General features: G+C 40.5%; 1 protein-coding gene across 4 annotated transcripts in view; it reads right to left on the bottom strand.

Moving 5' to 3' along the window:
* The window catches only part of ATP2B2 (ATPase plasma membrane Ca2+ transporting 2), a 361,992-nt gene that overhangs the window by 260,907 nt on the left and 73,874 nt on the right, over positions 1-27,211 (bottom strand). For all 4 annotated transcript variants that reach the window (XM_051793218.1, XM_051793221.1, XM_051793219.1 and 1 more), the window contains exon 3: positions 10,236-10,340. The gene's annotated coding sequence lies outside the window, so the exon portion shown is untranslated. The remainder of the gene's footprint in view (positions 1-10,235; positions 10,341-27,211) is intronic.

Genomic DNA, 27,211 nt, shown 5'->3' with positions numbered 1-27,211 from the left:
GACTTGGAATCCCATCTGCTCACAGAAAAAAAGAAGTGAATATTCATAGCTGACTGGTCAAACTATAACATCTCAGGACTTTTGCCTGGGTTAAGTTACAGCTGAAGACTGTAAATGAACAAGAAAAACAGCACTGGAGAGTAATTAAACAAGCCCCTTAAAACTGCATTATTCACAGCTTAAGTGAAAACTATTATTAAAATTGTTGGTTTATACTATTTTATACAATTGTATTTTATACATGACTTCCTCCTGCATTGAGAAATTTGGATTATTTCTCAATAATCAATGAGGAACCAAGTCCGGTGTAAAAGAAGTTTCATTAAATTCATTCACTGCACATTCAAAGCTGCAATAAACCTTTTTCAATACACTACTTTCTTTTGATTATATATGAGCAAAAGTGCTTTGTCATTGGAGGATTTTGTCTCAGTACTTTACAAACAGTTGTCATAAATATAATCAGAGTGTTTTTTTGCTCATAACATTGAATTTTACACAGTACAGAACAGACTAACTGCAACTTCAAGCCAGTAGCCACAGCAATAAAAATAACTTGACTGTTAGCCAATGCAAAATATTAGGGTTTTTTTTAAAATCACATTTTAGAAACATTTAACTTCTCTCATTGGGAAGGAACTTCTCTGATTCTGTTTTACCCAGAAAGCTCACCCCATCCAGCCCTCACACACTAATGAAAGACCTGTCCTCTCCCTTCCTTCTCCATCCTTCCCAACTAGTAAAAAAACAACACCCAAACCATTTCTGAGAGCAGTTCCTTCTGCTTAACGTGTGAGAACATATGCAGAGCTTATCTTTTGCCTTGCTGCAGCTTTAATTTTATTTTAGCTGCTCTGGATGATTTTATCTTCAGGCACCTCAAACATCTGTGGCTCGAAGCCAAGTGTGACTGGATCCTGCCCACAGGATTTCCTCCATTTCCCAGTTAACCCACCGTTCCCTAATCCTGGGATCCTTCCATGGTTTTTTCCCCCTGCTGCATTTTTAAAGCATGTCCTTTCCAAACAAATCCCGATTACAGTCTCCTGGTGGAGTTGTATGGATTTTCATTTAAATAGCCGGGTGGAGGAGGGATATAAACCACCCTTTTCCCACCCATTTCATGTGAAGCCACATCTCAGATGATGCCAGGCCCCCAAAATAGCTGCTCAAAATGAATCATTCATGCAAGTTTCCAACTCCTTTTTCTTCTTCTTCAACAAGGATTGAACCACCATGGCAAGACTTTTTAAAATGTCGTACCATCAAAGAGAGATTTTTGTGAGCACAAGCGTTTCATAGGCAAAGTAAGGGAAAAAATCTAAATTCATACTAATTTATAGTATGAAAATTAGTTGTGTTTTACTCAAATTTGACTACAGAAGTTACAAAAGCCCTGTCACACGCAGTTTATGGGGGAAAAAAACTAACACCTTCACAAGGATCAAGGCTTCTGTAGCAAAGTCAGAGGATTAAACTGAGGCTCCAGATGGGAAACAACTGAAGCTTTTCACAGGTTTAAATCTTACTGTATCTTGGGGCTGGTGATGGACTATAACAGTGGGGGTATGGACAGGCACACTAACTTCATGTGTACTCATACACATGCATTTGCAAAAACATCCAGTGCTTTAAAGCTCTTTTTATATTCTAAATATGCAAAATTCTTGTGCTGATTTGGGGGATTTCTATTTCTGCCATTTTTCTTTCAAATACAGATTGCAATAAAATTAATTTTTCAGGTCTGCAGGGCGACCCTTTCTTCTCTCTTCTCACTTTCTTTCATTTTTCTTCTACCTAGTGTGTATTTTATCACAATTAATTCAAACTCCATGAAGACAAGACGGAAAATTCTCTGATCCTTAATGATTTCATGCTTAACTATTGTAACCTCCTCCTTTAGCCTTTGCAAATCCAATTTGCTGTTCTTTAATTCTGCTCTGAAAGACCAAGACAATTGAGCAGGCTCTTTACTTCGATACATCAGGTCGGTTTTCTCCTTTTTTTGCTTTCTTTGGAAAGGAAACCCACTAAAATGCAAAATCCACCACCAGCCTCTGTCAAACCTCGCATCAAAATTCTGTGGTTCCCTGAATCATCCTCACAAATGACCCACTTCTGGTTGTTATAAACTCTGGTTTAGATGTGATATCTGATCCAGAAAGTCCCTCTTGAACTGGATACAGAAATAAAAGTTACCTTGTTACTGTTTGCCTTTCCTAATTTTCAAGGATGCTACTTCATGGGATTTGAGGGGGGGGAAAAAGAGCTTTTTATGAGAAAACACAGACTGAGCAACCCCCATAATTTCACCCCCTTGCCAAATCTGTGCCCCACTGTCATGTCACCCCAGCCATGCAGCACAGTGACAAGCAGAACTGCTTAAAGGAAAGAGTTTCACATTTGAAAGTTCCACCTGTGCCCACTGGGCACCGAGTTGGTTCCCATTCCAGTGTGTGGTTTCTCAGGCAACACTGACAGACATTCCCAGCAGTGAATCACCTACTGTAGCAGGACTGGGGGCTCTGGGGACCTGTGGGATGATGGGGAAAGGAAGGAAGAATTCCTTAGCAGTGAGTTTTGGAGGGAGGTGGAAGGAAACACTCAAACTTCCCCCCAACAAGCCCCACAAACAACCAAACAAAAACAACAAAAGACCATCAGCCCCAGCTCCTGAGGGGAGAGTGGCAGCCCAGAAGCTGATAAAAGTACCTGGGAGAAGTGGGCACAGGGGAACCACACAAGGTCATCCTTACAGTTTTTCCAGTAGATTTTTTCAGTACTTGGACTGTTTCATAAACAGGCTTAAGGTGCCTAATCCAAGTAATTTTCCAAAGACTAGTATGGACTAGTATGGACTCACTCCCTCCAAGCTATAATTTGTATCCTAGGGACAGGTAAGGTTCGAAAGAGTAAAGATACAAGCAATAAAGACTACAGAAACTTATTATTTGCTCTCTTTTTTCTCCTCAGTGTTGCTCCTCATCAGCCCTTTTCCCAGCCAACATCAGATGGATTCCTGCATCCCAGACAGCAGCAGCTTTACACACGGTGCCACTTCATCTCTGCCACTCAGCTCCCAGCAGCTGCTCCACCACAGCTCAGCACAAAGAAACAAAACCACTTCTCTCTCCTCCTACAGTGTTTAAGCTGAACATCTGCACTTGCCAAGTCCCCTTTTCGATGCTGGAAATTCAGTGTAATTTACATTTGCCTTCACATACACACATGCTGCTTTTTATCACATTCTAACGAATCTGTAGTTTTTATCCTCCTTCCAGATGATGTTGATGGAGAGAAGAAACTCTGTACTGCAGATGAGGAGCTGGACAGCTGTTCCTGAGATAAAAAGTTTGGGTTTTTTAAACTGAGTACAGAAAAGTCCGTTTAATGGACTATAGCAATATCATGTTTGCATTTATAAAGCCAGTAGCTGGTGTAATTTATGTTCCCTTTTGTTTGGGTCTGGGCAGGAGGATTCACAGCACATCATTCCACAAAGATTTAATAGTGAGTGATAAACCTCTGCTTACATTCTCATTTTTCAAGAGATCCTTGAAAATATAATCCCTGAAACAGGGATGTAAAGTTGCTGCAAATACGATTAAGAAAATATTCACTAAATTCAGACTAAAAAAGTCTGAATTTCTACTATAAATCTCTGCTATATTCCAACCCAGTTTGGGTGAGTCACTCTAAACTGAGCCTTGGCATTTCCAGTGCTCTTTCACTTTAAAAGAGGGGAAAACCCACCAACAAAATCCAAAATCAGCCCTACAAAACCCAGTCTTCCACCAGACTCTCTTGCACTGAATTTAATCCCAGTTCAGCTGAGTACTGGTACCAGGGACTGGCACTAAGTGATCTGGGACAATATAACCTAGAAACAGCAATTTTCATATCTATCAGATAATTGAGTTTTGCAGGACAAGTGATGATATGTAAAAATTCCATAGCAGCTAATCAAAGACAAAACTTGAGGAAGCAGCAAAAAGCTTATAATGAAGAAATATATTCCACCACAGGTGGCAGGAAATTGTAGCTACTGATAACAAGTGCTATGGGGCTCTGGCAAAGAAAGAAAATTAGCATAAGCATGAAGGCAAAGTAGTGATAGCACCAAGAAGAAAAGCCTCAGAGCACTCTCCAGAAATCTATCATGAGAATCAAGTGAAAAGTAGTAAGTAATAAATTTGCATTTTCTGTAAGACCTCACATTTAAACATATTCTTAAATATTTTGTGAGTTTGAGTATCTGGCTGCAGACTGTGTGTTGCTTACATATACAAAAAGCAAAGCATCACTTCACTGAGGGCTGAAGCACCAACATCTGCAGAGAGAGATTACTGAGAAATCTGAAATAAGATTTAAAAACAAGTCGCTCGGTCCATCCAAATAGACAATAAGAAGCCAAAAAATTCCAAACCTCTATCTTGGAATACTAAAGAGACAACTAAGGAACAAAGACAGCAGGAGCCTGGAGTCAGGGCCAAGCCTGAGGCACAAGTTGGCCACGATGACCAAGGCAGGGTGAGGAGGGAGGTCACAAACTCCTCTCGAGCTTCCTTTGCTGTTCTGGAGGACTCTCCAGCTCAGGGAAAGATGTGTAGGAAGTTCAATGGATTACACAATCCTGCAAAAGCTGGGAAGTATCAAACACCCATGCAATACAGGTATTAATATCACTGGCTTAGATGAACTCCCCGGGGGGGAAATGAATTGCAACAGGGAATGATTGGATCACCAAACTGAAAGCAAACAGAGAATTTACCTACTTTGTGTAAGAGTGCACAATTCCTGAAGTCAAGGGAAATTCTGACAGCCATGGACAACAGCAGGCAAAACACAGACTTAAAATTTACAGCTGCTAAACAAGATCTAAGAGCATAATAGACATTCTAATAATAACTAGGTAAAAAAAGGACTAGTATTTTGCCTAAATTGAGCTAAGCCTGATCTCAGCAAGGAGCTGCACTTGCAGGGCAAATTGAAAAAGAGAGGCAAGAACACCAAAGTAAATGAGAGACTTTCTAGCATCCAGGAAAACAGTAAAACAATGTCAGCTGGAAAATAAATCCCCAATCCAGTCTCTGCTGGATATATTCATTTCTGTTTCTCCTTGGAAAAGGGAAATTTAACACGGGAATGGAGGAGAAAAGTGGGGGAATCAGCAAAGCAGGCTCAGGTGGGGTCATGAAAGGAAACCTTCACTTTTCCATGGGATCATAGGACTCAAAGTTATGCAAAAAGCAAATGCTTCTCTCTGCCTTTAAGGGTGAATTTGTACAATGTAGTGTGTGATATGCCAAGCAAGATTTGGGACATATCCTTAGAAATACAGTGAATTAAGACAAATGTTAACACACTCCTTTGTGAGACTTAGTTTCTATATATTAGCATTTGAATTGTACTCAGCCCTCTACATATCACATTAAGAAAATTCACATTTTATATGCTCTGCATTAGGAGAAACCAAGAGAAAAGCCTTAATCTGGGCTCTAGGAAGAGCCAGAAGCCAGTACAAATCCAGCAACATGTCTATAAAATCCTGCCAAGAGAAACCCTAAAGTGCATTTCACTCCATGGACAGTGGCTGTTCATTGATTACAAGAGATTTATTGGTATTATCAAGGATTGTTTCAAAGTCAAGAGGAAATGGTCATCCTCAAAGCAGATATTTTGCTGGCAGTGCAGCAAATCCACTGTATGAACAGGAAAGGCAAAACCAAAATTCTCCCCAACACGCAAAACTAAAATATATTATATAAAAAAAATAACATTAATATTACAACAATATTTTCATTATTACTAGGAAGGTCTTATCTTTTTAATTATATTCAACATTTCCAAAACATTTTTAGATCAGAAAAGGGCATCAAAAGTAAGTAAGAAAGAAATAATTACATCAATAACCAGCATTTACTGAAGTCTCACCTGACATTTGCTGTCCCTAACGTCATTCAATTCCTTACAATCCCATGGAACACCAACACCCTCTGTACTCTTACCAGACAAGTGCCTTGCATTTGGTGCAGAAAGGAAAATCAGCTCCTTGCACTGCTGGTCTTTATCATTTTTCAACAACTATTTCACACCAAGACAGATAAGAAATATTTAAATCCCAGAGTAACAGCCAATAATAAGAAAATAAACTAACATTATATGTTAACTTCATGTTTAATGTGTTCAAATCCAACGGATGGTTTGAACAGCACACACAGCACAGAACTCTGTAGGAACACATTTCTTTTTTTCTGCTTCAAAATAATTAAAAAAAAAAATCCTAATTTTATTCCATTAAGATCCATTAACTCCTTTGGCTTTTGTGTTTCCATATGGTATTTTAATATATTGCTGGAGAGAGTCATTACACTGGGATGGTCAGTCAATAGAACACGGGAAGAGAGGGTTGCACAGACATGCTGGATAACATCATAAAGCCACAGGTCCCATCATCTCTAAAACAGAGAGAACAATTCATACTTTTTCTAATACTGATGAGAAACCCCAGGCAAGAACTAGTGTCTTACTGTTACTCTCTCACTGAATATAGTTATGTTGTAATATCACCCTTTCTGACCTATTAAAATTACGTAGAGCTGAAATTAAGCAGCAATTGTATGATTATAAAATGTCACTAACTTCAGATAGGAGGAAAAGATTATTTAATTAAAGGAAGTTTGCTCTTCAAAGGAGCACAAGTTCAGATATATTCACAGATATATTTAATTCACTTGTGCAAATGATCGTCCGGGTAATTGAAGTTACAAATCCACCCTGCTTCTGCACAACTCTGAATGAATATCATCACATTCACATCTAACAAGTGACAGGCTCCTCTTCCCCTTCAAAACACAGGGGACAATCCCAGGAAAAATAAGACAGAAATAGATGAATGGAACTGTCCTACCTCACACCTCTAAACCCAACTTTGCTGCCATAGGTGCCAGGGTTTGGGGATGAGCTGGTGCATAATTTGTGCCGAGAATTGCAGTCGAGTGAGAGTCATAATCCCACGCTCTGCTGTTACAGCTGCTTCCCTCCAGTGTAGGTGGGAGAAGTGACAAAAGCACTTTGCCAAAGGTTATTGCAACTATTGGAAAAGCCAAAAGTTTCAGCGGCTTCCCAGTGCTCTGCATTTACAGGGCAGAAGTGAAATGCGGGTGGAGCTGCACGTGGTGCTGGAGATAAAACCATTTCTTCAGCTTCTCCAGTCTCAGTTCCAGCTGACATTTCAGTTCTGAGCACAGATATAACAGCACAGCCCAAAGTATCTCCCTTAATAACTCTGATAAATCACAGGGATGACAAAACAAAACCGGGAAGGATTTCATATGGGAATATCTTTAGGAGAGGACAACAGCTGCAGCTACCTTGGGGAAGAAATATTCCTTATGCACTCCAGGCCTCACCAGACACATTCCCACAGCCAAAGCAGTGTTACCTCCTGGTTCCTGACATCTAAAGCTGGTGTTAAGGTCTAACCAGAACAGGTACCTTGTGTTCATCAGTGGGAACAAGCAACATCTTACATACATGGAATCTCAGTTCTGGTTGGGAGGCAAGTTAAATAATGAAATCCAGGGAGTCAGCCCATTATATCCTTCTGGAAGAGGATGTGAAAGGCTGAAGGCAGAGGGTGCTTTAGGAATGGGGGGAGTTACAATTTTTTATTTTTACAAGTGTGCTAAATTGTGTGATTGTGCCTGGCACCTTGCCTTCCACAACAGGAATTAAAACTATTGTGGATTATACTCAGAAATAGAGAAAATTACAGTATTTCAAACTCCACTTATTTCTCTGCAAAAAAAAAAAATAAAGTACAAAACCTTGAGGAGGCTTTTGTTTTTTTAATAGCTGAATGACTAAGAAAGTTGCCTCTCTAGTAAGTCTGTCTTAGCTTTTCAGTCTCTTACACACATTTGAGTGTCTGACAAATAGATTATAGACTACTTGTTTTAAGAGTTTTTGAATAAAACGAAGCTTGAATCACTAATACTTCGAAAGACAAGCACAATATTTGGTCTGCACAGCTTGTAGCACCTATTAAAACCTTCACTAAAGCAACGGTGCCAAAGTGCTGCAGTCCCAGACTGTCAGTAAGAAGTGATGCTGAACACCCTGCAGTGGTTGGATGTTCCAGTTGCCCACACACAGTCATTATGACCATCTTTTTTCATTCTGCTCTCTGTTGAAAAAAAACACGGGCACTGAGCAGAACATTTTGATCTAAGTTAGATTCGTTTCAGCTAAAAGAGCCTAGCAAACATTTAGGTGGAGGTGAGAACTGTAGGTCCACTTATCACCCTGGTGGAAATCCATCTGGAAATTATTAGTGACAAAGGAGGGCAAACCCTCGAGTAATTCCTATCCACATAAATGGTAGATAATATTTTGAATACATGAAAGCTGTGCAAGTGCCCTCTTTGTAAAACATCATTATTTTTATAAACATCACAACAACTTCATAAGTTATTTCATGTTTTTAACACACAGTATCAAAGCAAATAAATAATCTAAAACCAGCTTGTGGGGTCTTCTCCACAGTAGCTACGCAGACCTTACAGCTCTATTCTGTGGAAAACTTCCTTAAGTACTCATGGAAAACTAGTAAAGTCTTTTTATCTGTATTATTCATTTCTTTGTGCTTTTCATATCAAGCCTGTTTCCACACACATCATAGGAGAGGAAGTGTTCTATCAACAGACACCCAGAGCAACAGGGTACTCCTGCTATGTTTTTGTTTCCAACTTTTACTTGTTAAAAAAAGAATAAGTGTGATTCTCTTTCCTAATAAGGAGCTAATTAATCTCATTACCATACTGGGAATATATTTGTTGTTCCTATAAAAGCAAATTTGCTCAGACATCTCTTTGCAATCATAAAAATCAAAAGTAAGCTTATATTTCACTGTAAAAACTCTATTTAAAACTAAATACTTATTCATTTTTCTTTATTGGTTCTACTCTTTCATAACCCCAAAACTTACTTTAGTAGGTAGTGTTATTTCCTCTTTTTCTAATAGTTTGAGTATTATACCTAATTTTCACTTCTTGGTGAATGAACCTTCAGTAACAAGAGAGGTAACAAATGAAAATACAGATTTTACGTGCACTGTATCACCACTTACAAGTCACTAGAATCATTTGCTATTCAACAGAAAATTCAGAATAAATACCTAAATAAGTTGTTCCTTTCACTTACAAAATAATGGAATTTTCAGACATTCAGAGCAAATCGGGCAATGCCATTTTTTAACATGGTTGTGAAGTTCAGCCAATCCAACCTGCCTGGTTTCCAGTGCAGGTAGAGCTAAAGAAAAGCCTGAGGGAACCTGGTGCTGCCCCACACCTGAAGTGGAACCTCATATCAGTTTATGGCTACCAAAATTTAATCTTTAAAACTCCCACCACGTATTTACAGACACGAAAGAATCTCCTCACTGTTGGGGCAGAACATTTTCACACAACTGGAAAAGGCAAAGATGAGATCACACCACAGACAGCACTATGATGTACCTGCCAGCACTCCACCTGGATCTAATGATTTTATGAAGTTTTGTCTTATAACATGTAGTTCATGATACATATCAAACAACAGTTAAGTCATGTAATATTACTGCTGGAACTTTCATTTATGTATCCTCACTCTTGCTTTCATAGCACTGTGCAGTTCTGTTCTGCAAGTAAAACTTGAAGGTTTATCTTATGAGGATCAAACTTATAATTGTGGGAAAACACTTCCTAAATCAAGTACAGAGGAATCATTATTTAGTCCAAAATCTCAGGGTCTGGGAGGTGAGGGACAGTCTAGAATTCTGCAAGAGCTGTTTGCAGAGGTGCCATTGAGTGGCACTGCCATCTCCTCTGGCACCTGCTTTCCAGCCTTACATAATCCACCACCAATGGAGTCCAAAATATACATTTGTCACATTCACTGATCCCACACTTCATTCAACACAGCGTAAAGAGAGAGCAGACTGATCTTTCTAACTGAGGGAAGCTCTCTGTAAATGATATGAAACCATGAGTAACATCGTTACGTGAAAGAAATCTCTGGTGAGTAGAACAGTAAAGTGAATAAGGCACTTCTATTTCCTTGCCTGGTGTCACTAAGCCACAAATTAAGTGTATTTACCAATAAGAGTTGAATTCCTTGGGAATTCTCTCGAATTTCTATTGAGACAAAACAACAGATTTTTAATTTGGGGGAGAAAAAAGATAAAAACAACTTACAGTGCTGTCGTCGTGTGAAAACGAATGAGCGCTTCATAAACAGGGTTCCAAGTCACATAACCAGCTGGGGCTTTTCGTGTTGGTTAATCAATCTTGATTTCTAAACTGGAAGAAAGAAAGAAGATAATTAGACTTGACAAACCCCAGAGAATTAAGGAAATTAATAGAACAAACAAGGATTGATCTGAAGGATGCCCCACAGGAGAAACGGATCCAAGAGCGAACATCCAGTGTCATAAATAGTTATGGACATTTTTGCAGTAAAATAATGTGATTAAAAAGTTCTAACTCTGTGACTAAAGATGTGAATTAAAAGCTGGAAACCATGGGCTTCAGTCCCAACAATCTCTCGTTCTCATCCATTTATCAGAGCTGTAGCCCCTCTGGCCTCTCATTTATGTAAATAAATGGTATTTTTTATGCACACAGTCCTTTGGAGACTTACAACTGGTCATAATTCCCATCATCTTTAAAAATAGCTAAAAGAGCATAACTCTAAACCTTCAGGACTTCAAGCTGCTCCAGAACAGCTACTCAGTACTAACAGGACAAACACAGAACACGAAGCAGGAGAGGGAGGTGGAAACTGGGAAGGAGAAGTCTGTGGCCGAAAACAGCCAAGAAGGAGAAGGCAGCAGGATCCAAAATGGGAAGTGCTCCTCATGGTGGCTTCAGTAACTGCTCCTCTGCCTCATTTCAGAGAGGGCAGAGGGAGAGCAGTGCAGCTGGCCAGGGCTGTGTGGGTCTCTGTGTGTTCTGTGTCTGTGCGAGAGGGAAAGGCAGAGAGAGGGAGGGTGGGAGAGGGGAGGGATCCCCTGGTTTTCCTTGCATGCCATAAAAACTTGCAAGTGAATAATTGAGAGGTCTTAAGGTCACCATACTGATGCCACCATGAATAAATGCCACTCCGACTGGTTTCATAAGAGATGCTCGAGTGGGTGTACTGAAATGACAGGCAGCAGTGCTGCAAGGAAGAGTCCTCCTTGGGCTGGGTGCAAGTGTTCCATGTGGGAACACACCAACACTGTACCATAAGGAGAAATAGAAGGAAATAAATTCTTCATGTTTTTGTTTTAAAAGGCAACCACTGTGCTCCAGTACAATGCCATTTTTGACCCAAGTGGCAGAAATCTATTCAGTTACTCTTGTGTCAAACAACAGCATATGGCAGAGCCGGAGGGGACACTCTGGGTAAAGAAAACCCCCACTTCTGACTCGTGAGTTCCAGCTAACGAGCAATTCATCACACCCCTCAGTAAATCATCTTTGGATTCAGCTTGCAAAAAAACCTGGATTGTTTAATGCCCTTTGAACACTATGTGAAAACAGCTTTTATTATAGATGAGGATTTGCCTGCAGACACGAGTAAGACCACATCTGCTTCATCTCAGATTAACATAAAGGAGTGAGCTTCCCCACGCTCCTGCCACCAAAGCTTCAGCAATGCCAGGTTTTGCACGTCATGGACTTGATTCAGTCTCCACCTTGTGCCCAAATGAAAGTTTAAACATTTAAGTTCCATATTGCTTGGATTTACAGTACTTGTTTTAGGGATAACAGCATCCCTTAAATATTCTTACCATAACTTAGGGCAATTGAGTTTGCCTAATTTTATCATGGACGTCATTCCTTTGTAAACTACATTTCAAATATATTTTGAAGATTAAAGTGCCACAATGCAGTGTTCCAGGACCACACAATATCTCTAGACTTTCTCCTCCCTCATGTCTGTAGAAATCAGTGGCAGCAGAGAGATGAAGGGATTGAGAGCAGCCAAGGGATTGAGAGCAGCCCTGGGGAGAAGGACTTAGAGGTGCTGGTTGGTGAGAGGTTGGACATGACCCAGCATCCAGAAACTTCCCATGCCCTGGGCTGATCCCACAGCTTGGGCAGCAGGGGAGGGAGAGGATTCTGCCCCTCTGCCCTGCTCAGGTGAGACCCCACCTGCAGAGCTGCCTCCAGCTCTGGGATTCCGAGCATGGGAAGGACGTGGACCTGTTGAAGTAAGTCCAGAGGAGGGTCATGGAGATGATTAGAGGAGTTGAGCACCTTTCCTATGAGGAGAGGCTGAGAGAATTGGCATTGTTCAGCCTGGAAAAGAAAAGCTTCAAGATGACCTAATTGTGGCCTTCCAGCACCCAAAGGAACCCACAAGAAAGATGGAGAGGGACTATTTACAAGGGCCTGGAGGGACAGGACAAGGGGAAATGGCTTCAAACTGACAGAGAGTAGGATTAGATTAGATATCAGTAAGAAATTCTTCCCTGTGAGGGTGGGCAGGCCCTGGCACAGGTTCCCCAGAGAAGCTGTGGCTGCCCCACCCCTGGGAGTGTTCCAGGCCAGGTTGGACAGGGCTTGGAGCAACCTGGGCTAGTGGAAGGTGTCCCTGCCCACAGCAGGGGGTTGGAACAAGACAATCTTTAGTGTCCCTTCCAACTCATGATTCTAGGATATGATTCCATCATGTTTAGTGCAAAGGGCTGCACAGCCTGCACTGCACTGACACGGGGCACTGACACAGCCAAGGAAGAACACACGGAACCTGCGAGCTGGAAAAAAGAACCTGCTTATCATCCAGCCTTAAGATCTTGCCTACCAGAGAAAATATGACTCTTGGAACACGTTTCTAACTGAATTTTATATTATCAGAGTATACCAGCAGGTGGCAAGATTGCAAAATAAAGGAATTTTAAAAATTATTCCTATAACCCGTTCAGTCAGTGCTGCTTCAAGGACCCCTTGCTGGGCCATGGCGACTGTTTTGTGAGGACTTGGGGAAGTATTTAAAATGTCCCCACATGGGTCTGTAAAATCAAGTATTTTAACTTTTCTTCCCCATTCTCCATGTAGTCAATTTACCCACAACTACGATAGTCCAAAGCAGCACAAGATTCCCAGTAAAGGAAACAAAAGGAAGTTGTGGCCACCAGCTGCACTTCTCTGAAGAGCTTGGTTTTCCCACTGTTTTCCTCCTTCTTCCTCTTTCCCTGATACCCATTTGAACCTTTTAAAAAGAGCCTAAAACCTGATGTGACCACAGGGAACTGCATATTAAATGGGAATACAACTCAAGAAGCTGACTAATAAAATTATGTCCCAAAGGGAGAGCAAAGACTTCACAGAGAGTATACTTAATTGGATAATTTTTTTCCATTTATTTCTCATGTTATATCCCAGTTATCTGTAAACCAAGACACAGGTCAGCTGTTTCTAAGTTCTACTGTGCCAGCAGTAAATATGTGCCATAGACATATGGGCTCAGCTTAATGGGTTGAATTTTATATTGAGTTTGTTATTTTACAGCACCATTTTAATTTAAAATTTAGGAAAAATATAAGTTCCCAGTAACTACTCAGAAATCTCTCCCAATAATGCCTCACCCCTAGATCACAAAGGACACAATGTAAGCCCACAGTCCAGCACTGTGTCTGAGTGTCATTTATATACATCTATTTACACACAAATAGATAAATAGGTAAATAAAAGGACATTAAATATTAGTAAGGTTGATATTGGCAACCAAACTGATAACCAATCTAACTGACCCTGAGATATGCAACACGAAAAATAACGATTCCAGAGATGGTTTAGGGACTTTTTCCTTCCGTTTGTAGTGTTGCACCTGCTCAGTAACATACAGCTACACTTCACAGATGCTTAAAATATTGTCATTATCCCTTGAGCTAGAAGAAATTAGGTAGGTGTAAAATAATCAGAATGTCAAGCACATTAAATGTCAAGCATAAATAAGAACCAAAATCGGAGTCTCTCAAAGATGCTGGTACTCCCACAGTTGGGTAAAAAGTGTTAACTTCAATAATTGCCCCCATTTGGGACTTGTACTATTACACAAAACACAAAATTCTTTGCCATAACAGGCATCAGCTTGAAAGCTGCTTCGGTGCTGGAAAGTAAAAGTAAATGTTATCCAAAATATCAAGAAAACTTCCTGCACCAAAATAGGTTTTTCTTTGAGACTCTTCTATTCAAATACCTCAGGGTATTGAAATTAAAAAGATTTTTAGAAATCCAAATCACTTTGCAGGAGAAGAAGGGAGGGATGAGTAATACGTGAGCCTGTGTTACATGGGAGGGCACCAAAAATATAAACTGCAAAATAAACTGCCAACTTATAATATGATTCTTCATCCATTAAAACAAAATAGCTTGTTCAATGAATTTTTAATTCCATAATTCAATCATCGTGAAAATTAAAATCAAACTCTCTTTCCCTAGTGAATATACGCCGACTAAATATTTTAAAGTGAAGATATCTAAAACCCAAATTAGATTGGAAACTCTTTCAAGAAAGATTTTCTTTTAACTAAATTCATGCCATGCTAGCGAAACACTGGCAAGAAATCTGAACTGTAGTTAACTAAAATTAAAGCATTGTAAAAATATATAAAACAACACAAAGCACATTATGCTCTGATTAGGTAGTAACATCCACCAGGAAATGTTCAATGAAAACCACACAAATCTGTGTTTTTGTCTATAATGAGCATCTCCTTTCCTTCCACATCACCTATTTAATTTTCTCTTTGTACTGCACGGCCAAAGGAGCCTTTTAGGAGGTTCAGAACTTGGGAATGGCTCTGCTTAGAGGGCTTCAGCTGACAAATTCCCTGAAAAGGGTCTGTGGCACTGGCCAAGCCACAACCCCATCACAGAGATGTTTTTACGTGGCAAAAACACGTGACAAAATATCGAGTATTTAGATATTCCCGTGGGAGAGATTCATACTCTTCAGAGGCAGGATGGAGACTTTTCCAATCTCTGCTCACTGCAGCTCTACTGCTCCACTTTTCCTTCCACCACGGGGCACCTTTCTGGGCAGAGCAGTAACAGAACCAATGGACTGACAAGTGGATGAAGAGAAACAGGTCCGAGGTCACCAAATCACTTGGCCTCAGCCAGATGAAGCTGTCAGCCCCCAGGAATAATAAAATTGATTTGATTTGCAGCAATCAAGCACCAAGGTTAAAATACCTCCATGGAACCACGTTCTGGCTGCACACAGAGCCAGAGAAGGGAAAAAACATTCCCTAGAGCTGAAACAAATCTTCCTTTAAAGTGACATAAAACATCCACAATCTCTTACCTCTACCAGGATGTATTTCAGGATTTTTACATCATAAGAGAGGATCCTCAAACACACAAATGTAACAAATTCTGTGATCAATTGGCACAATTAGGGCAACACATATTTACTTCCCTGGTTTAAGAAATAAAGGCTCTGTAGACTGTTCAGCACTTGCTAACCTGCCATTTCCTTTCATTCAGCAGTGCTAGGATCACCATGCCAGCTTAAATCTACATTTCAAATACTCAACTAACAAGAAAGTACAACGTGGAAAGGTATAACTGGAGTTAAAATTACATTAAAGTTTTTGTTGACTTTCTTCTCTGCCTAATGAAATAGTAAGAAAATAAAAATACCCAAAAAATTATTTATGTCAAATGAGCCAGTCCCATGCAGCTGAGCACTTTTTCTTGAGGTCTTCATAAAAATAACATTTTCTCTTCCTACACAGTACTCTGATCCAGTCACAGACTCAGGCAATTGAAGTACATGTTCATATAAAAAAAAATAATAAAATCAAATCCTCTTCAATGTTCAAGAACACTCTCTAAAGCACTTACTCTATAAAAAGAAATCTTTCTGAGAGAGTACATACACCTAATTTATTTCAAGGACCCAAACAAAAATAACAAGAGTGCCACCTATCCTTCATTAGGAATAACAGAACTTCCCATGGACTGACCTTGCTTTTAAAAATCCTGCACAAAAACCCCTGACGGTTAAGAACATATAAAACTCTCCATCTGGGCAGAAGCTTTAGTAAAAAAATAAAATGCAAATGAGTGTTGCATGTAAAAGCAGGATTAAAAAGAAATAGAGGAGGAGGAGGAGGACTTGGGAAAAAAAATCTCTAAGGTATCAAGAGCATAAAATCCAAAAGAACTAAAGCAGAACTAAAGGTGTCTTAAAGCTTGAAGTCACATTTCGGGCTGCAGTAATGATTTTACAAAAATAGGTTTGTGTGTAACATGCAACCTGCAAACTTGGTCTAAAAGAAGCTGCTGCACAGAGGCAGAAACTGCCAAGGAACAGGAAAAAGGGAGGATTTTTCCAGTGCAGGTGACTGGAGCAGCAGAGAGAGGGGAAAGAAGGGTCATTAATTTTCTCATTTTATAAGATTATAGTGGCTATATGAGTAAAATACAGACTAGTAATTACTAGTAATTACTAAATACAGAATTACTAGTCTGGCATCTATACCAGGAAAATAAAAAGGAATTATTAAACCTAGCAATAAATATGTAGAAAAATAACTTTTATTAAGGAAGGAAGTCAGTTTTCCTTTTTGGTAAAGGCAAGTCCACACTACAAGATAATACAGAAGGCCTTTGCTTTTGGGAAAAATGTGGTGAAAAGATGGGAAGCAGAGTGGGTGTAAGTGCTCAGTTGTTCCTCCTGCAGCAGGTACTGGCAGAGCTCTGCAGGGAGCTGCACCACGACCTGGGGCCTCTGTGGATCCACATGTTAACTGGAAAAGGAGCAGGCAGCAAGAAAAAAAAAAAAGACCTTTCAAGCTGTAACTGGACATTAAGGTATCAGATGAATCTCCTCACAGGTACCCATGATACAATACACACATGAAAAAGCAAACCCTAATGGTATTGCTCAAATGGGTGAGCCCTGAGAGAAAGAATCATTTCCATCAGAAGTAAGGCTGGGATAAAGTGGTGATACTTGGCCCTACATGGGACAACATCCTTTCCATTTTCACACAACCACACAGAGCAAAAAACAGTCAAATCATCATCTCCCCTCCTATGGAGGCAGGCTCAGGGTTGTTCAGCCTGGAGAAGGCTCCAGGGAGACCTTAGAACCCCCCTTCTAGTACCTAAAGGGGTTCTGAGAACTGGAGAGGAACTTTGGACAAGGGCATGGAGTGATAGGACAAGGGGCAATGGCTTTATCTGACAGAGAGGAGGTTTAGATGGGATATTAGGAAGAAATCCTTCCCTGTGAGGGTGGGCAGGCCCTGGCACAGGTTGCCCAGAGAAGCTGTGGCTGCCCCTGGATCCCTGGAAGTGTCCAAGGTCAGGTTGGATGGGGCTTGGAGCAACCTGGGCTAGTGGAAGGTGTCCCTGCCCACGGCAGGGTGGCAGAATGAGATGATCTTTAAGGTCCAACCCAAACCATTCCATGGTGTGTACCCTAATTATCAGTCACAAGTGCCTGTTAGCTGGATAGAAATCTCCTGAGGGTGAAGCAGTATCCTTTAAATCAAGTGGACAGCCAGTGCTGACAGCTAAACCACCATCCACACTGAATTCCCCAAAAGACTGAGCTGTGAGACACCAAGCACCAGGAAGCACTGCTTGCCAAGCAGATTTTCTACAGAGACACGAATTACAGGATAAACAAAATGCAGTGTCGTGCTGGAAAGTAGTGGAGGTTACCTCAAACCTGTCAAAATTCACAACTTCAACCCCCCCAAAATACTACCCTTCTAATGCAACTGTTTACTGCAGGAAAAAGGTGGGAAGCTGTCCAAATGAGTGCTGCAACCTCTCCAAAGAACAAGATGTGAACTCAAAGATCAGTATACAGCAAGTTCCCCAGCAAAAGCTCAACAGTGAAAAGTACCTGTGGATTGATTTACACACCAAAAAAGTGAATGATAATTAATTTATTGATAGAGCTTTGCTCCAGGGTTTTATATAATATCAGGAAAGTCACTAAGTATGATTATTGCTATATAATCAATCAGGGAGTACATATTATTTCACTCTCATTTGGCTCTGTTTGGAATCACATCCAAGACATTTAAAACTGTACTCCAGTTAAAAAAAATCTGCTGTATATTCTCATCAGAGAAGTTTCAGAAGGATGCTATTAATAAGTATTGAAACAAATACAAAGAATGGCAAAAAAGCAGAAGTGTGAAAAATATTTCCCATTAACATGTGCATATGGTTTCACTCAAAACAAATTTTCTTGCAAGAAACATGTTTATATAATATTAAGTTGCTACATTACCAAACTGACTATAAGTTTATAATGGGACCAATTTCATTTAGGCACCGTAAAAATTTAAGCTGGAATGCAAAAAATTTAAATATATATGGAAATAAGGGAGGTAAAGTCCTGGAGGAAAACTGCCTTAATATATTTGAGAGGAAAAAAAAAAAAAAAGAAGGTAAAGACAAAACAAAAGCTTTGTTTCTGAGCTAATCATAGAATCCCAGAATGGTTTAGGTTGGAAGGGACTTTAAAGATCCTGTCATTCCACCCCCTGCCATGGGCAGGGACACCTTCCACTAGCCCAGGTTGCTCCAAGTCCTGTCCAGTCTGGCCTTGGACACTTCCCTGGGCAATTTGTGCCAGTGCACTTATCCTTAAATCTTTATGCAAGCTTGCAATTGTAAGTGATTTTAAGAAGCCAATCATACAGCAAAGGCCACATGTCCCCAGGCATTGCTTGAGCACCCAAGTACTTGTCAATATTACCAAAGCATTATTTGAGTACTCAGCTGCAACACTATTTTTAAGTAACTTTTAATCCAGCTTCATGCTTGGATGAAATAAACAATTTGAATAAATGATTCTGTTGTAAATGTCAATTTTTTTTTTCTTGGCATTTAGTTGCTTTTGGAATGTGGATTAGCCTTCATGCTCGGCGGGACTGAAGCAGCACTGATACGTGATAATGCTAAAAATGTAATAATGCAGGGATTTCTATGCATGAACATTCCCAGGCAATCCATACCCAAGGAAATGACCTGAACTGTGTGAGGTTAACACTACTCACTGCACCCCAAGGACAGAGACCAGCACATGCCTGTTACGAGTCTCAGCTCCTGATCAAATAAAAGCTGGGAGTTCCTTCTCATGGAGAAACAAAACCATAAATAGCAGGCAAGATACAGCTGGTCTTGTTGGGTGGGGAGGCCCTGGCACAGGTTGCCCAGAGAAGCTGTGGCTGCCCCATCCCTGGAAGTGTCCAAGGCCGGGTTGGACGGGGCTTGGAGCAACCTGGGATAGTAGAAGGTGTCCCTGACATGTCAGGGGGTGGAAGAAGATGATCTTCAATGTCCCTTCCAACTCCAACTGCTCCATGATAATCAAGAAGCTCATGGGACTCAAAAGGCACTTCCTTGCTTAGCCAGGCAAACATCAAAACCAGGAGCACATGCTGGTGGCTTAATGACCTACCCTGAATTGCCAACCCTCCTGTGTACCGTTGTAATTCTGGAATTTATGGCAATTAAAGAAAGAGCAGGTGGGAAAATAAGACAATGGCTCACTAGACAAGTATGTTCTTGCAGCTGGGAAGTGAAGGAAGCACAATGGCACACCTACACTCCTCAGGGTAGAGTGACACCAGTCTTTTGTGAAGTGAGGATCCTGAATATTTAAAGAAAAGTAAGGGAGAAAACACTTCAGGAGGAAAAGCTGATGCATGAGCCCTCAGAGCAAGTGCTCAAGGGTGGAAGGAAGACCAGCACAGTCAGCGCTGTCTTATACCAGGGATAAATAAGATTGCAAGAATATTTGTCCTTATTTTCAGTGATCAAAAGGATAAACGTGAAACTAATGTAACAACTTGTTACCCTGGGAAACAAATGGGGCAGGTTAGTCAGATATACATATATATGCTCATTTCAAAAATATCACAACCTATTAAAATATGTAGCACTATGCTGAGGAGGGGCTGCACCATTCTGAGGCACTATCCCTATCTCAGCCTTCCAAGAGAAGGGCATTTTGCTAACTGTAGTCAAAAAAATTGTAAGAAAAAACCTCAAATCATTATATTCAGTATTTATACTTATTTATAACATTAAATATTTACTCTTTGCCTTTTGATTTGAAAATAACAAATGCAACACTTTTTGCTTTTTATCTACCCCCAATAGCACCAGAGCAGTTAAGGAAAGATGACAGAATCTCGCTGTATATTTATTTAAGAGGAAGGCACTGAGTTCAAAACTGACTCGTCTTCCTCCAGTTTCAGTCAAGTTACTTGAAAAGGACACTTGGGGGAGGGAGTCCCACGCGAGTTGCTTTGCTCTGTGATTGCAGGGAGTGTTTGACACTGTTTCACAGGAAAAGCAGGGCACTCTCACTGCCCTGAGCTGCAGCACATTCCCAAAGAGCTGAGCCCACTGCTCACTCATCCTCACAAAGATCCCGAGCAGAGTCAGCAGGGTTGTGGTGCCTTCTACAGACCTTCTGTGAGCGTTTGAAGCAGCACATCCCGGACACTGCAGCAGAAATGATACCCGAATAAATGTGATAGATGGGTATTTTAAAAAGTCCTCTCAAAGGTTCATTGTGACCAAGACAGACTCCTGCTTCTCTACAGCCATTACTGTCTGCTCTGCAAAAGCACACTGCAATCTTCCCTTCCCTCAGACTATTACCCAAAGACACCAATAAACCCAAAACTACTCTGTGAGTTGATGCACAAAGCTCATCATCTTGACTTGGGTATTGTAATCACCACTAACAAGTTAGATATTTCATGCAAAATGCCATCCTAGTCCCCACTCAGAATTACCAACCTTCCAAACAGCCTTCCTAAGCCAATCTGAGTCAGTCAGAAATAACAGGTTCATTTCTTTCCAATTAATTCAACATGGCTCACAGGAAAAAAAGGCAAATTTTATTTGCCTCTAAAACAGAGAGACTGTTCCAGATTTCTAGCACTTGAAAGAGGCTCTATACAAGTAATAATACTGCCCAAATGCCTCTTCCTTTAAAATTAGTACCTAAAATTTAAAAAAGCATCTTCTGTATCCTGCAGGATTTCCTTGTCTGCTTAACTTCTCAAGGGTTTGCTGTAAATGAGGTGAAGGAACCTAATATTGGGGCAAAGGAAAAAATAACCCTCTTGACCTTGTTCCAGATGGAAAAGATTAAAAAGAAATACATCCAAATGCTGAGAGCATCAGAGTGAGGTGTCCCGACTGCCCAGTGCAGGACACAGCCAGGAGCTCTGCACAGCAGCAGCTCCAAGTGCAGGGAACAGACACAAAGACCCCAAAAATATAAGGTTAAGTTTGTTTCAAGCTGGCACATGGAACATCCACTTGCTGTAGCAAGACCAGACACAAACAGTTTATCATTTTCCCCTTTCATTTCCAGCTTTCTGGGAAATTGCAGCTGCCTGGGCAGCTCTCAGGGCATTGGGATTGCCTTGTTTGTCACTTCAGCACAGCTGGAGCACGGGGTGAAGGCAACACCCCAGCTCAGAATGGCACAAACTGTGACTCCCTGCCTTCCTCCAAGGCTCACATGGCTGGCACACAGCAGGGGGATATCCAGTCTCTCACAGGCAATTCCAAAAGCAGTTCAAGGTCTCGCTCCTAATTCTTTAAGCAACCCCATTTTCTTTACAGAGTAAGTTTTGGCTGTGAGTTGTCAGACCTACATTTCCCTGGGAAGGACAGACACCTGGGAAGAAAATATAGGAAGGTCATGAGTAAAGTCTGCTCTTGTGAAGGTAACACTGACACAAAGCAACCATTTGGGCACCAGAAAAAAGAAATGAAGTCACCTCTGGGAAACTGAAATTCTTCCCTATGAGGGTGGGGAGGCCCTGGCACAGGTTGCCCAGAGAAGCTGTGGCTGGCCCATACCTGGAAGTGTCCAAGGCCAGGTTGGACAGGGCTTGGAGCAACCTGGGATATTGCAAGGTGTCCCTGCACCATTCTAGGATTCTATGTTTCTATAAACACCCTCCTGAGCAGGAACATCTCAATGCCAAAAGTTGCCCTAGAAACTAAAATTCTGTTTACTAGTAACCTTCCCCCATCATCATTTATTGTCCCTAACTCCATACTGGTATCAAAGCTTTGACCCAGAAAAGATGGATTTCACATCAGAGTGAAAGCTGGAATGGAAATAGCCCTTTGTAAATGATGGATATGCATTACACCCTAAAAATCCTTCTTGGAAAATGTCAGACAGCTGCAGTCTGAGGCATTGGATGTATTGTGTGAACGCTGCCAAAGTGTAGAGAGCTCAAAAGGACAGGACAAATACCTAAAAGGAAGATTATACAATCCCATGTCACTCCCTAATTTTCAACAAAATGAGAACTTCAAAAGTACATGTTATGAATTATTAATTTCTAACTTAGGGATTATGCAAATGCTCAAGAAAACCACTTTGCTCTTCAGACCATTAAAACAACAAAACATTCGAATACTCTGTCACTGCTGCCCCCAAGAAACCAAGGACTCAGTTTTGCTGGCAGAGCCACGTGGAGAAGTTCCAGACCTCAGTGCTTAATCCTGCTCTGCCAAATGCAGCACCAACAGCCTTGTGCTGTCAGCTCTGAGCCTGGCTCTGTCCTAACCCCAGCACTCACTGGAACAGCACCTTAAAACATTTGTATTATTATTCAGCAGACTGTCTTAAAGTCATTGTTAAACCAACCCAGTGCAACAATTATATTTTAATACACTCCTACTTTTTCCTTATCAAAGTCCTAGAGCTGATTTCAAACCTCTCTACAAATATAAGTGTAGCTTATTTCAAAACAAGTCAGAATTTAAAAAACATTCCCATCTAATTGCAACATGACAGGAATAACCTTCATGGTAAGAGAGCAATGTTTAGTTTGCTTATCAGAAAATTCAGCAATCCACCAAACATCTGAAAATGCAAAAATGTGTTGGGAATGATACGGAAAAAAAATGATCTTAATTGAAAAATAATGGTTTGCCTGAATTTTATTTTCTTTGCATCTTTTAAAAGAAAATTTAGACAGCTCTGCACTCATATTGAAGCTAAATATAATTGCAATACATCATTATAATCCTCACAGGAGAGATGACATATCAGTAGCAACCAGACCCTGATGTGGATCAGGATAAGGGAGAAGACAGAGGAGGAAGAACAGAGCTCTCTCCTGCACAGCATTTTTCATGCACACTGTACATCCACACAATCAAACACCACAGTCACCTTGTTGAATAATGAATAATGAAATGAAAAGAAAATTAAGGGAGCAGCAAGCAAGGGGGAAAAGATTCAAGCTGACATTTGAAATGAGAGGAAGTCACCGAGTGGTTCACAGTGACTGTTCCAGATGGCAGGAGCTATTTTGGCCAGACTACCTGGCTGGGATGGGAGCTGCAGTTAGGTAAGCAGAAGGGGGCAGGAAGGAGGAAAGGAACAAAGGGGAAAAAAACAATCACTGAAAATGGGATTTTTAGCCTGCAGGCCTCCTAATTCTGAACCTCGTGAGTAACAGAAAGTTCCAAAATAAAGTAGTAACTTGCCGTGATCATTTAGGAAAAGGAAATCAATTATCTCTCAGGATTACAGACACAGAAATTCCTTTTGGCCACAGTATGGATTCATTATCTCCCCCGTGCCTGGCTTTCTCTAAACATAATTAAATCGACTATTTCTTATGAGGAAATCTTACCTGTGCTTTAGGCCACATAACGCATCTTGCCATCTAATTGTGTTTTTCATCTGTACTTTCCTCCCATCAACCTCTCTTACAGTGCTGGGAAGAAAGGAAAAGCCCTTCTGTATATATTCCTCTCTTTTTTTGTTTGTTTGCCTTGAGGTCCAATGCATATTCTAGCTGTCAAAAGTGATTTCCCTGCTCACTGAGCAAATATTCTCAACAAGGGTTTTCTTTTTCATTTACTACTATTAGACAGTGATTTTACAGACACAGGTAATAGAAATGCAGGCAGGTCAGAGTGCATCAAAGATTTATCTCTGGGCAGGACGTCTAGTTTCATTAAATATAGAAATTAAGCTTATGTAAGTGGAACACAAGGTTGTTGCAAGTTGGCTTTGGGACATAGGTGACAAAGTTGCAACTGAATGATGAAAGACATAACAAAGGGCAATAAAAACCTCACATGACCCCAAGTCTGCGTGTTATGTGAATATCCCACTTTCAGAAGAGGATTGCTTTAAACAGTGTATCAAAATATATCTTAAAAACCTGAAACTGGATTAAGTTTTATGCCTGGTGCCTGCTAAAACCAAATATTTTGTATTCCATAGGACTGGGCTTAACATGATAAAAAAAGGACAAAGTAAGAAAATGTAAAACAAGTGTAGAAGAGATCTAAAGTAGGTTTATAACTATCTGACAACAACGTGTGAACTATCCACCATTACACAGAGAAACCCAGAGTGAATCTCACAGTCACTGTCTCCAGAGCACTCAATTCAACTTTAGCACAACTCAAGTTTTTTCCCAGGGGCTGTATCGAAAGAATGGAAATGATTCAGGGGGTCTCACAAACAGCCTGCACCTTTACCTTGCCTGCTGGAACCCAAACACACCATGGCACTCACATCAATAAAAGAAAGAGTAAAGCCTTGGGGAGCTCCTGCCAAAACAGCTGATGTCCTGCTAAAAGGTCTCCTGGTGAGCAGGCTGATGCTGGGAACAGCATTTCCAGAACTGAAAGACCCAGTACATCAGAGTTTTAAATTACCTCAGCAGACAGCAAGGAATGGATCACTGCAGGGATGAAGCCAAACCAGAGGATGAGGGGATTCTTTTAAACGCACCCAAGGGAAGCACAGTCACGTTTTCAGTTAGGAATTTAAACAGCAGGAACTATCAGCGGGCCTTAGGAACCTGATTGCTGGGCACCTGAATGTATTTAGACCCCAATAAGCACTAATTACAACTTCAAATACCTCCCTTTCTTATTCTAACCACCAGATATCAGCGACTGTAGCTGAACTACTCCACTGTCCTTGTCACAGTGCAGGGGCTCCACTGCACAACCCCCCTAAACCCTGAGATACTTTACAAATGTTGTGTCCATGGAAGGTACTTGAGAGAGGTCCTTACAAGATGTCTAAAGCTTCTTTGAAATCACCACCACTTCTTAGCAGTTGTTATAAGTGAACTGCTACACAGAATTAAAATTCAAGCAAGGTCAGACACCAGGAAGGATTATATTCCCTAAAAAGGTTGAATAGAAAACTCAGAAATATTTCAGGCAACCCTTTGCGTGTTCATTAAACGCTGCAACAAAACAATAAACCAGAATATGGAAAGCAAAGTATCAGGAGAGCTTGGGAAGTTGAAGGTGGAACAACAAGAAAGGCCAACAGCTTGTCAAGGAAAAGACAGATCCCACATGTGAACACAACTACAAACTCCATGGCATCCTGCAACCTGGAAAATGCCTGGGGTGGCAAAAGATACCAATAAGTAGGATTTTGTGCACTTGTTTAATGGATATAAGAGAAATGCAGGAAATATCATCCTGTCACTACTAAAGTAATGGTGTAAACAGAGAACAAGGAAAGCACACCCCAAACATGGACAATACAAAGCTACTGCCAGTGGGTCAGGAATATAAAATAGAGCTTTCTGTTTCTTCAATTAATTAAAAATAATTAATCCATAAATAAAAACCTAAGATTTCATTATTATTATTATTAAGCAATGTATTGGTGTTAATCAACTTTAAATACAAAAAGAAATCAAATCAGGTTTGTTAAAAGAATTATTAAATATCTGCGTTGAAGCAATGAAAAATAACAAGGCTTCACATTTTTTCATTATAATTGCAAAGAATTAAGTGGAAACTACAGAAGTAAGAAAAGTTGCTCCCTGATAGACAAATTAAGTTTAGGATTATTAAAGAAATCCAAATTTGTACAGAAAACAAGCTTTTGCAGTTAAAGGCCAGTGTGTCCTCTAAAGCCCACAGATAAGAGGAGAGCTGGAATAAGAAAAGATACATGAGAACACAAGACAAGATCCAAGCTTTCAATGCAAAAAATAAATAACATTCTGATTTCCAACGTTGTTGAGATTATTGTCTAATTGTTGGGAAAGCTACAGACCTTCCATGGCTCTTGCCCCTGAGGGTACACAGTGCTGGAACAGCAGCAAGAGTTCAAATAAATTAAATAAAGCTAAGCTAAAAGTCCAGCCAGAGAAGAATGCCAGCACTGACAAGCCATGGAGAAGGAACCAGGAATGTGGAATGGTTATACAACTAAGAGAGGAAGAAATCAAGAGACCCCCTCTGTTACTGGCTGAGCTAATGAAACCTTGCTTGCTCCTCTGCTGTCTAACAGTCTGCAAGATTAAAATGGAGCTTTCTTCACAAATTAGTGACATTTCAGAAGATCTTATTCCCAAGCAGCTTTTTGGTATTCAACAGGGATCATCAGCCTTTTTCTTAGGGCTTTTTTTTCCCCTCAGCCTGGTCATCTGCTTTCCCTGCTGGCAGGAACTCCCTGTGTTCTGTCTCCACCTGCCAAACAGACTAAAACTGGCCCCAGGATTCAAGAATTATTGAAGTGTGGGGGGAAAAAAAGGGAGTGAATGCAGAGACACACCAACAGATTTGATCTGAATGTTTCTGAGGGTAACAACTGCCAGATCTTTGCAGCCCTTCCTCAGCCATTTCAGCTTCTCATTTTGCATTTTCCCCTCTCCTACCCCCACTCAGAAGCACCAAGTCAGGAGAAGAAATCTAGGGTTTGGGAATGAATCACCTTCTCAACATGTCTCTTTATGAGATTCTTTCCTCTTTGGAAACCCAGCAAGAAATCATACATATGCAACAGAAAACCCAACCAGCTACGTTTGTTACAAGCCCAGAAAAGGGAATTGAAAGGATTTATCCTTTCCAGTGGGATAAATATTTCGCACCAGTTAAAAACGAGCCATTTTCTGATTATTAACAACGAGGACAAAGAAGGCAAATGGTCATGATGAACTTGTCAAGCCTTCCCAGCAGCTCCTCATGAGGGAAGCTACCCTACTTTCCAGAGCAGTTTTCTTCAGACTCATCACTTTCTGCTAACAGATGGGGAGCTGAAGATAGAAAGAAGCAGAGTTGATGCCTAGCACCAAGGGGAGGGAAAAAATTATCTCAGCAGGAGATTCTTTAAAAAAAAAAATTAAAAAAAAAAAAATCAGCAACTGTCCTTCTCCTCA

Source organism: Manacus candei, unplaced genomic scaffold (assembly GCF_025592945.1).
Source record: "Manacus candei isolate 608988 ecotype Guabito, Panama unplaced genomic scaffold, ASM2559294v1 h1tg000036l, whole genome shotgun sequence".
Classification (NCBI taxonomy): Eukaryota; Metazoa; Chordata; class Aves; order Passeriformes; family Pipridae; genus Manacus; species Manacus candei.
This window is presented reverse-complemented; position numbering and strand designations above follow the sequence as displayed.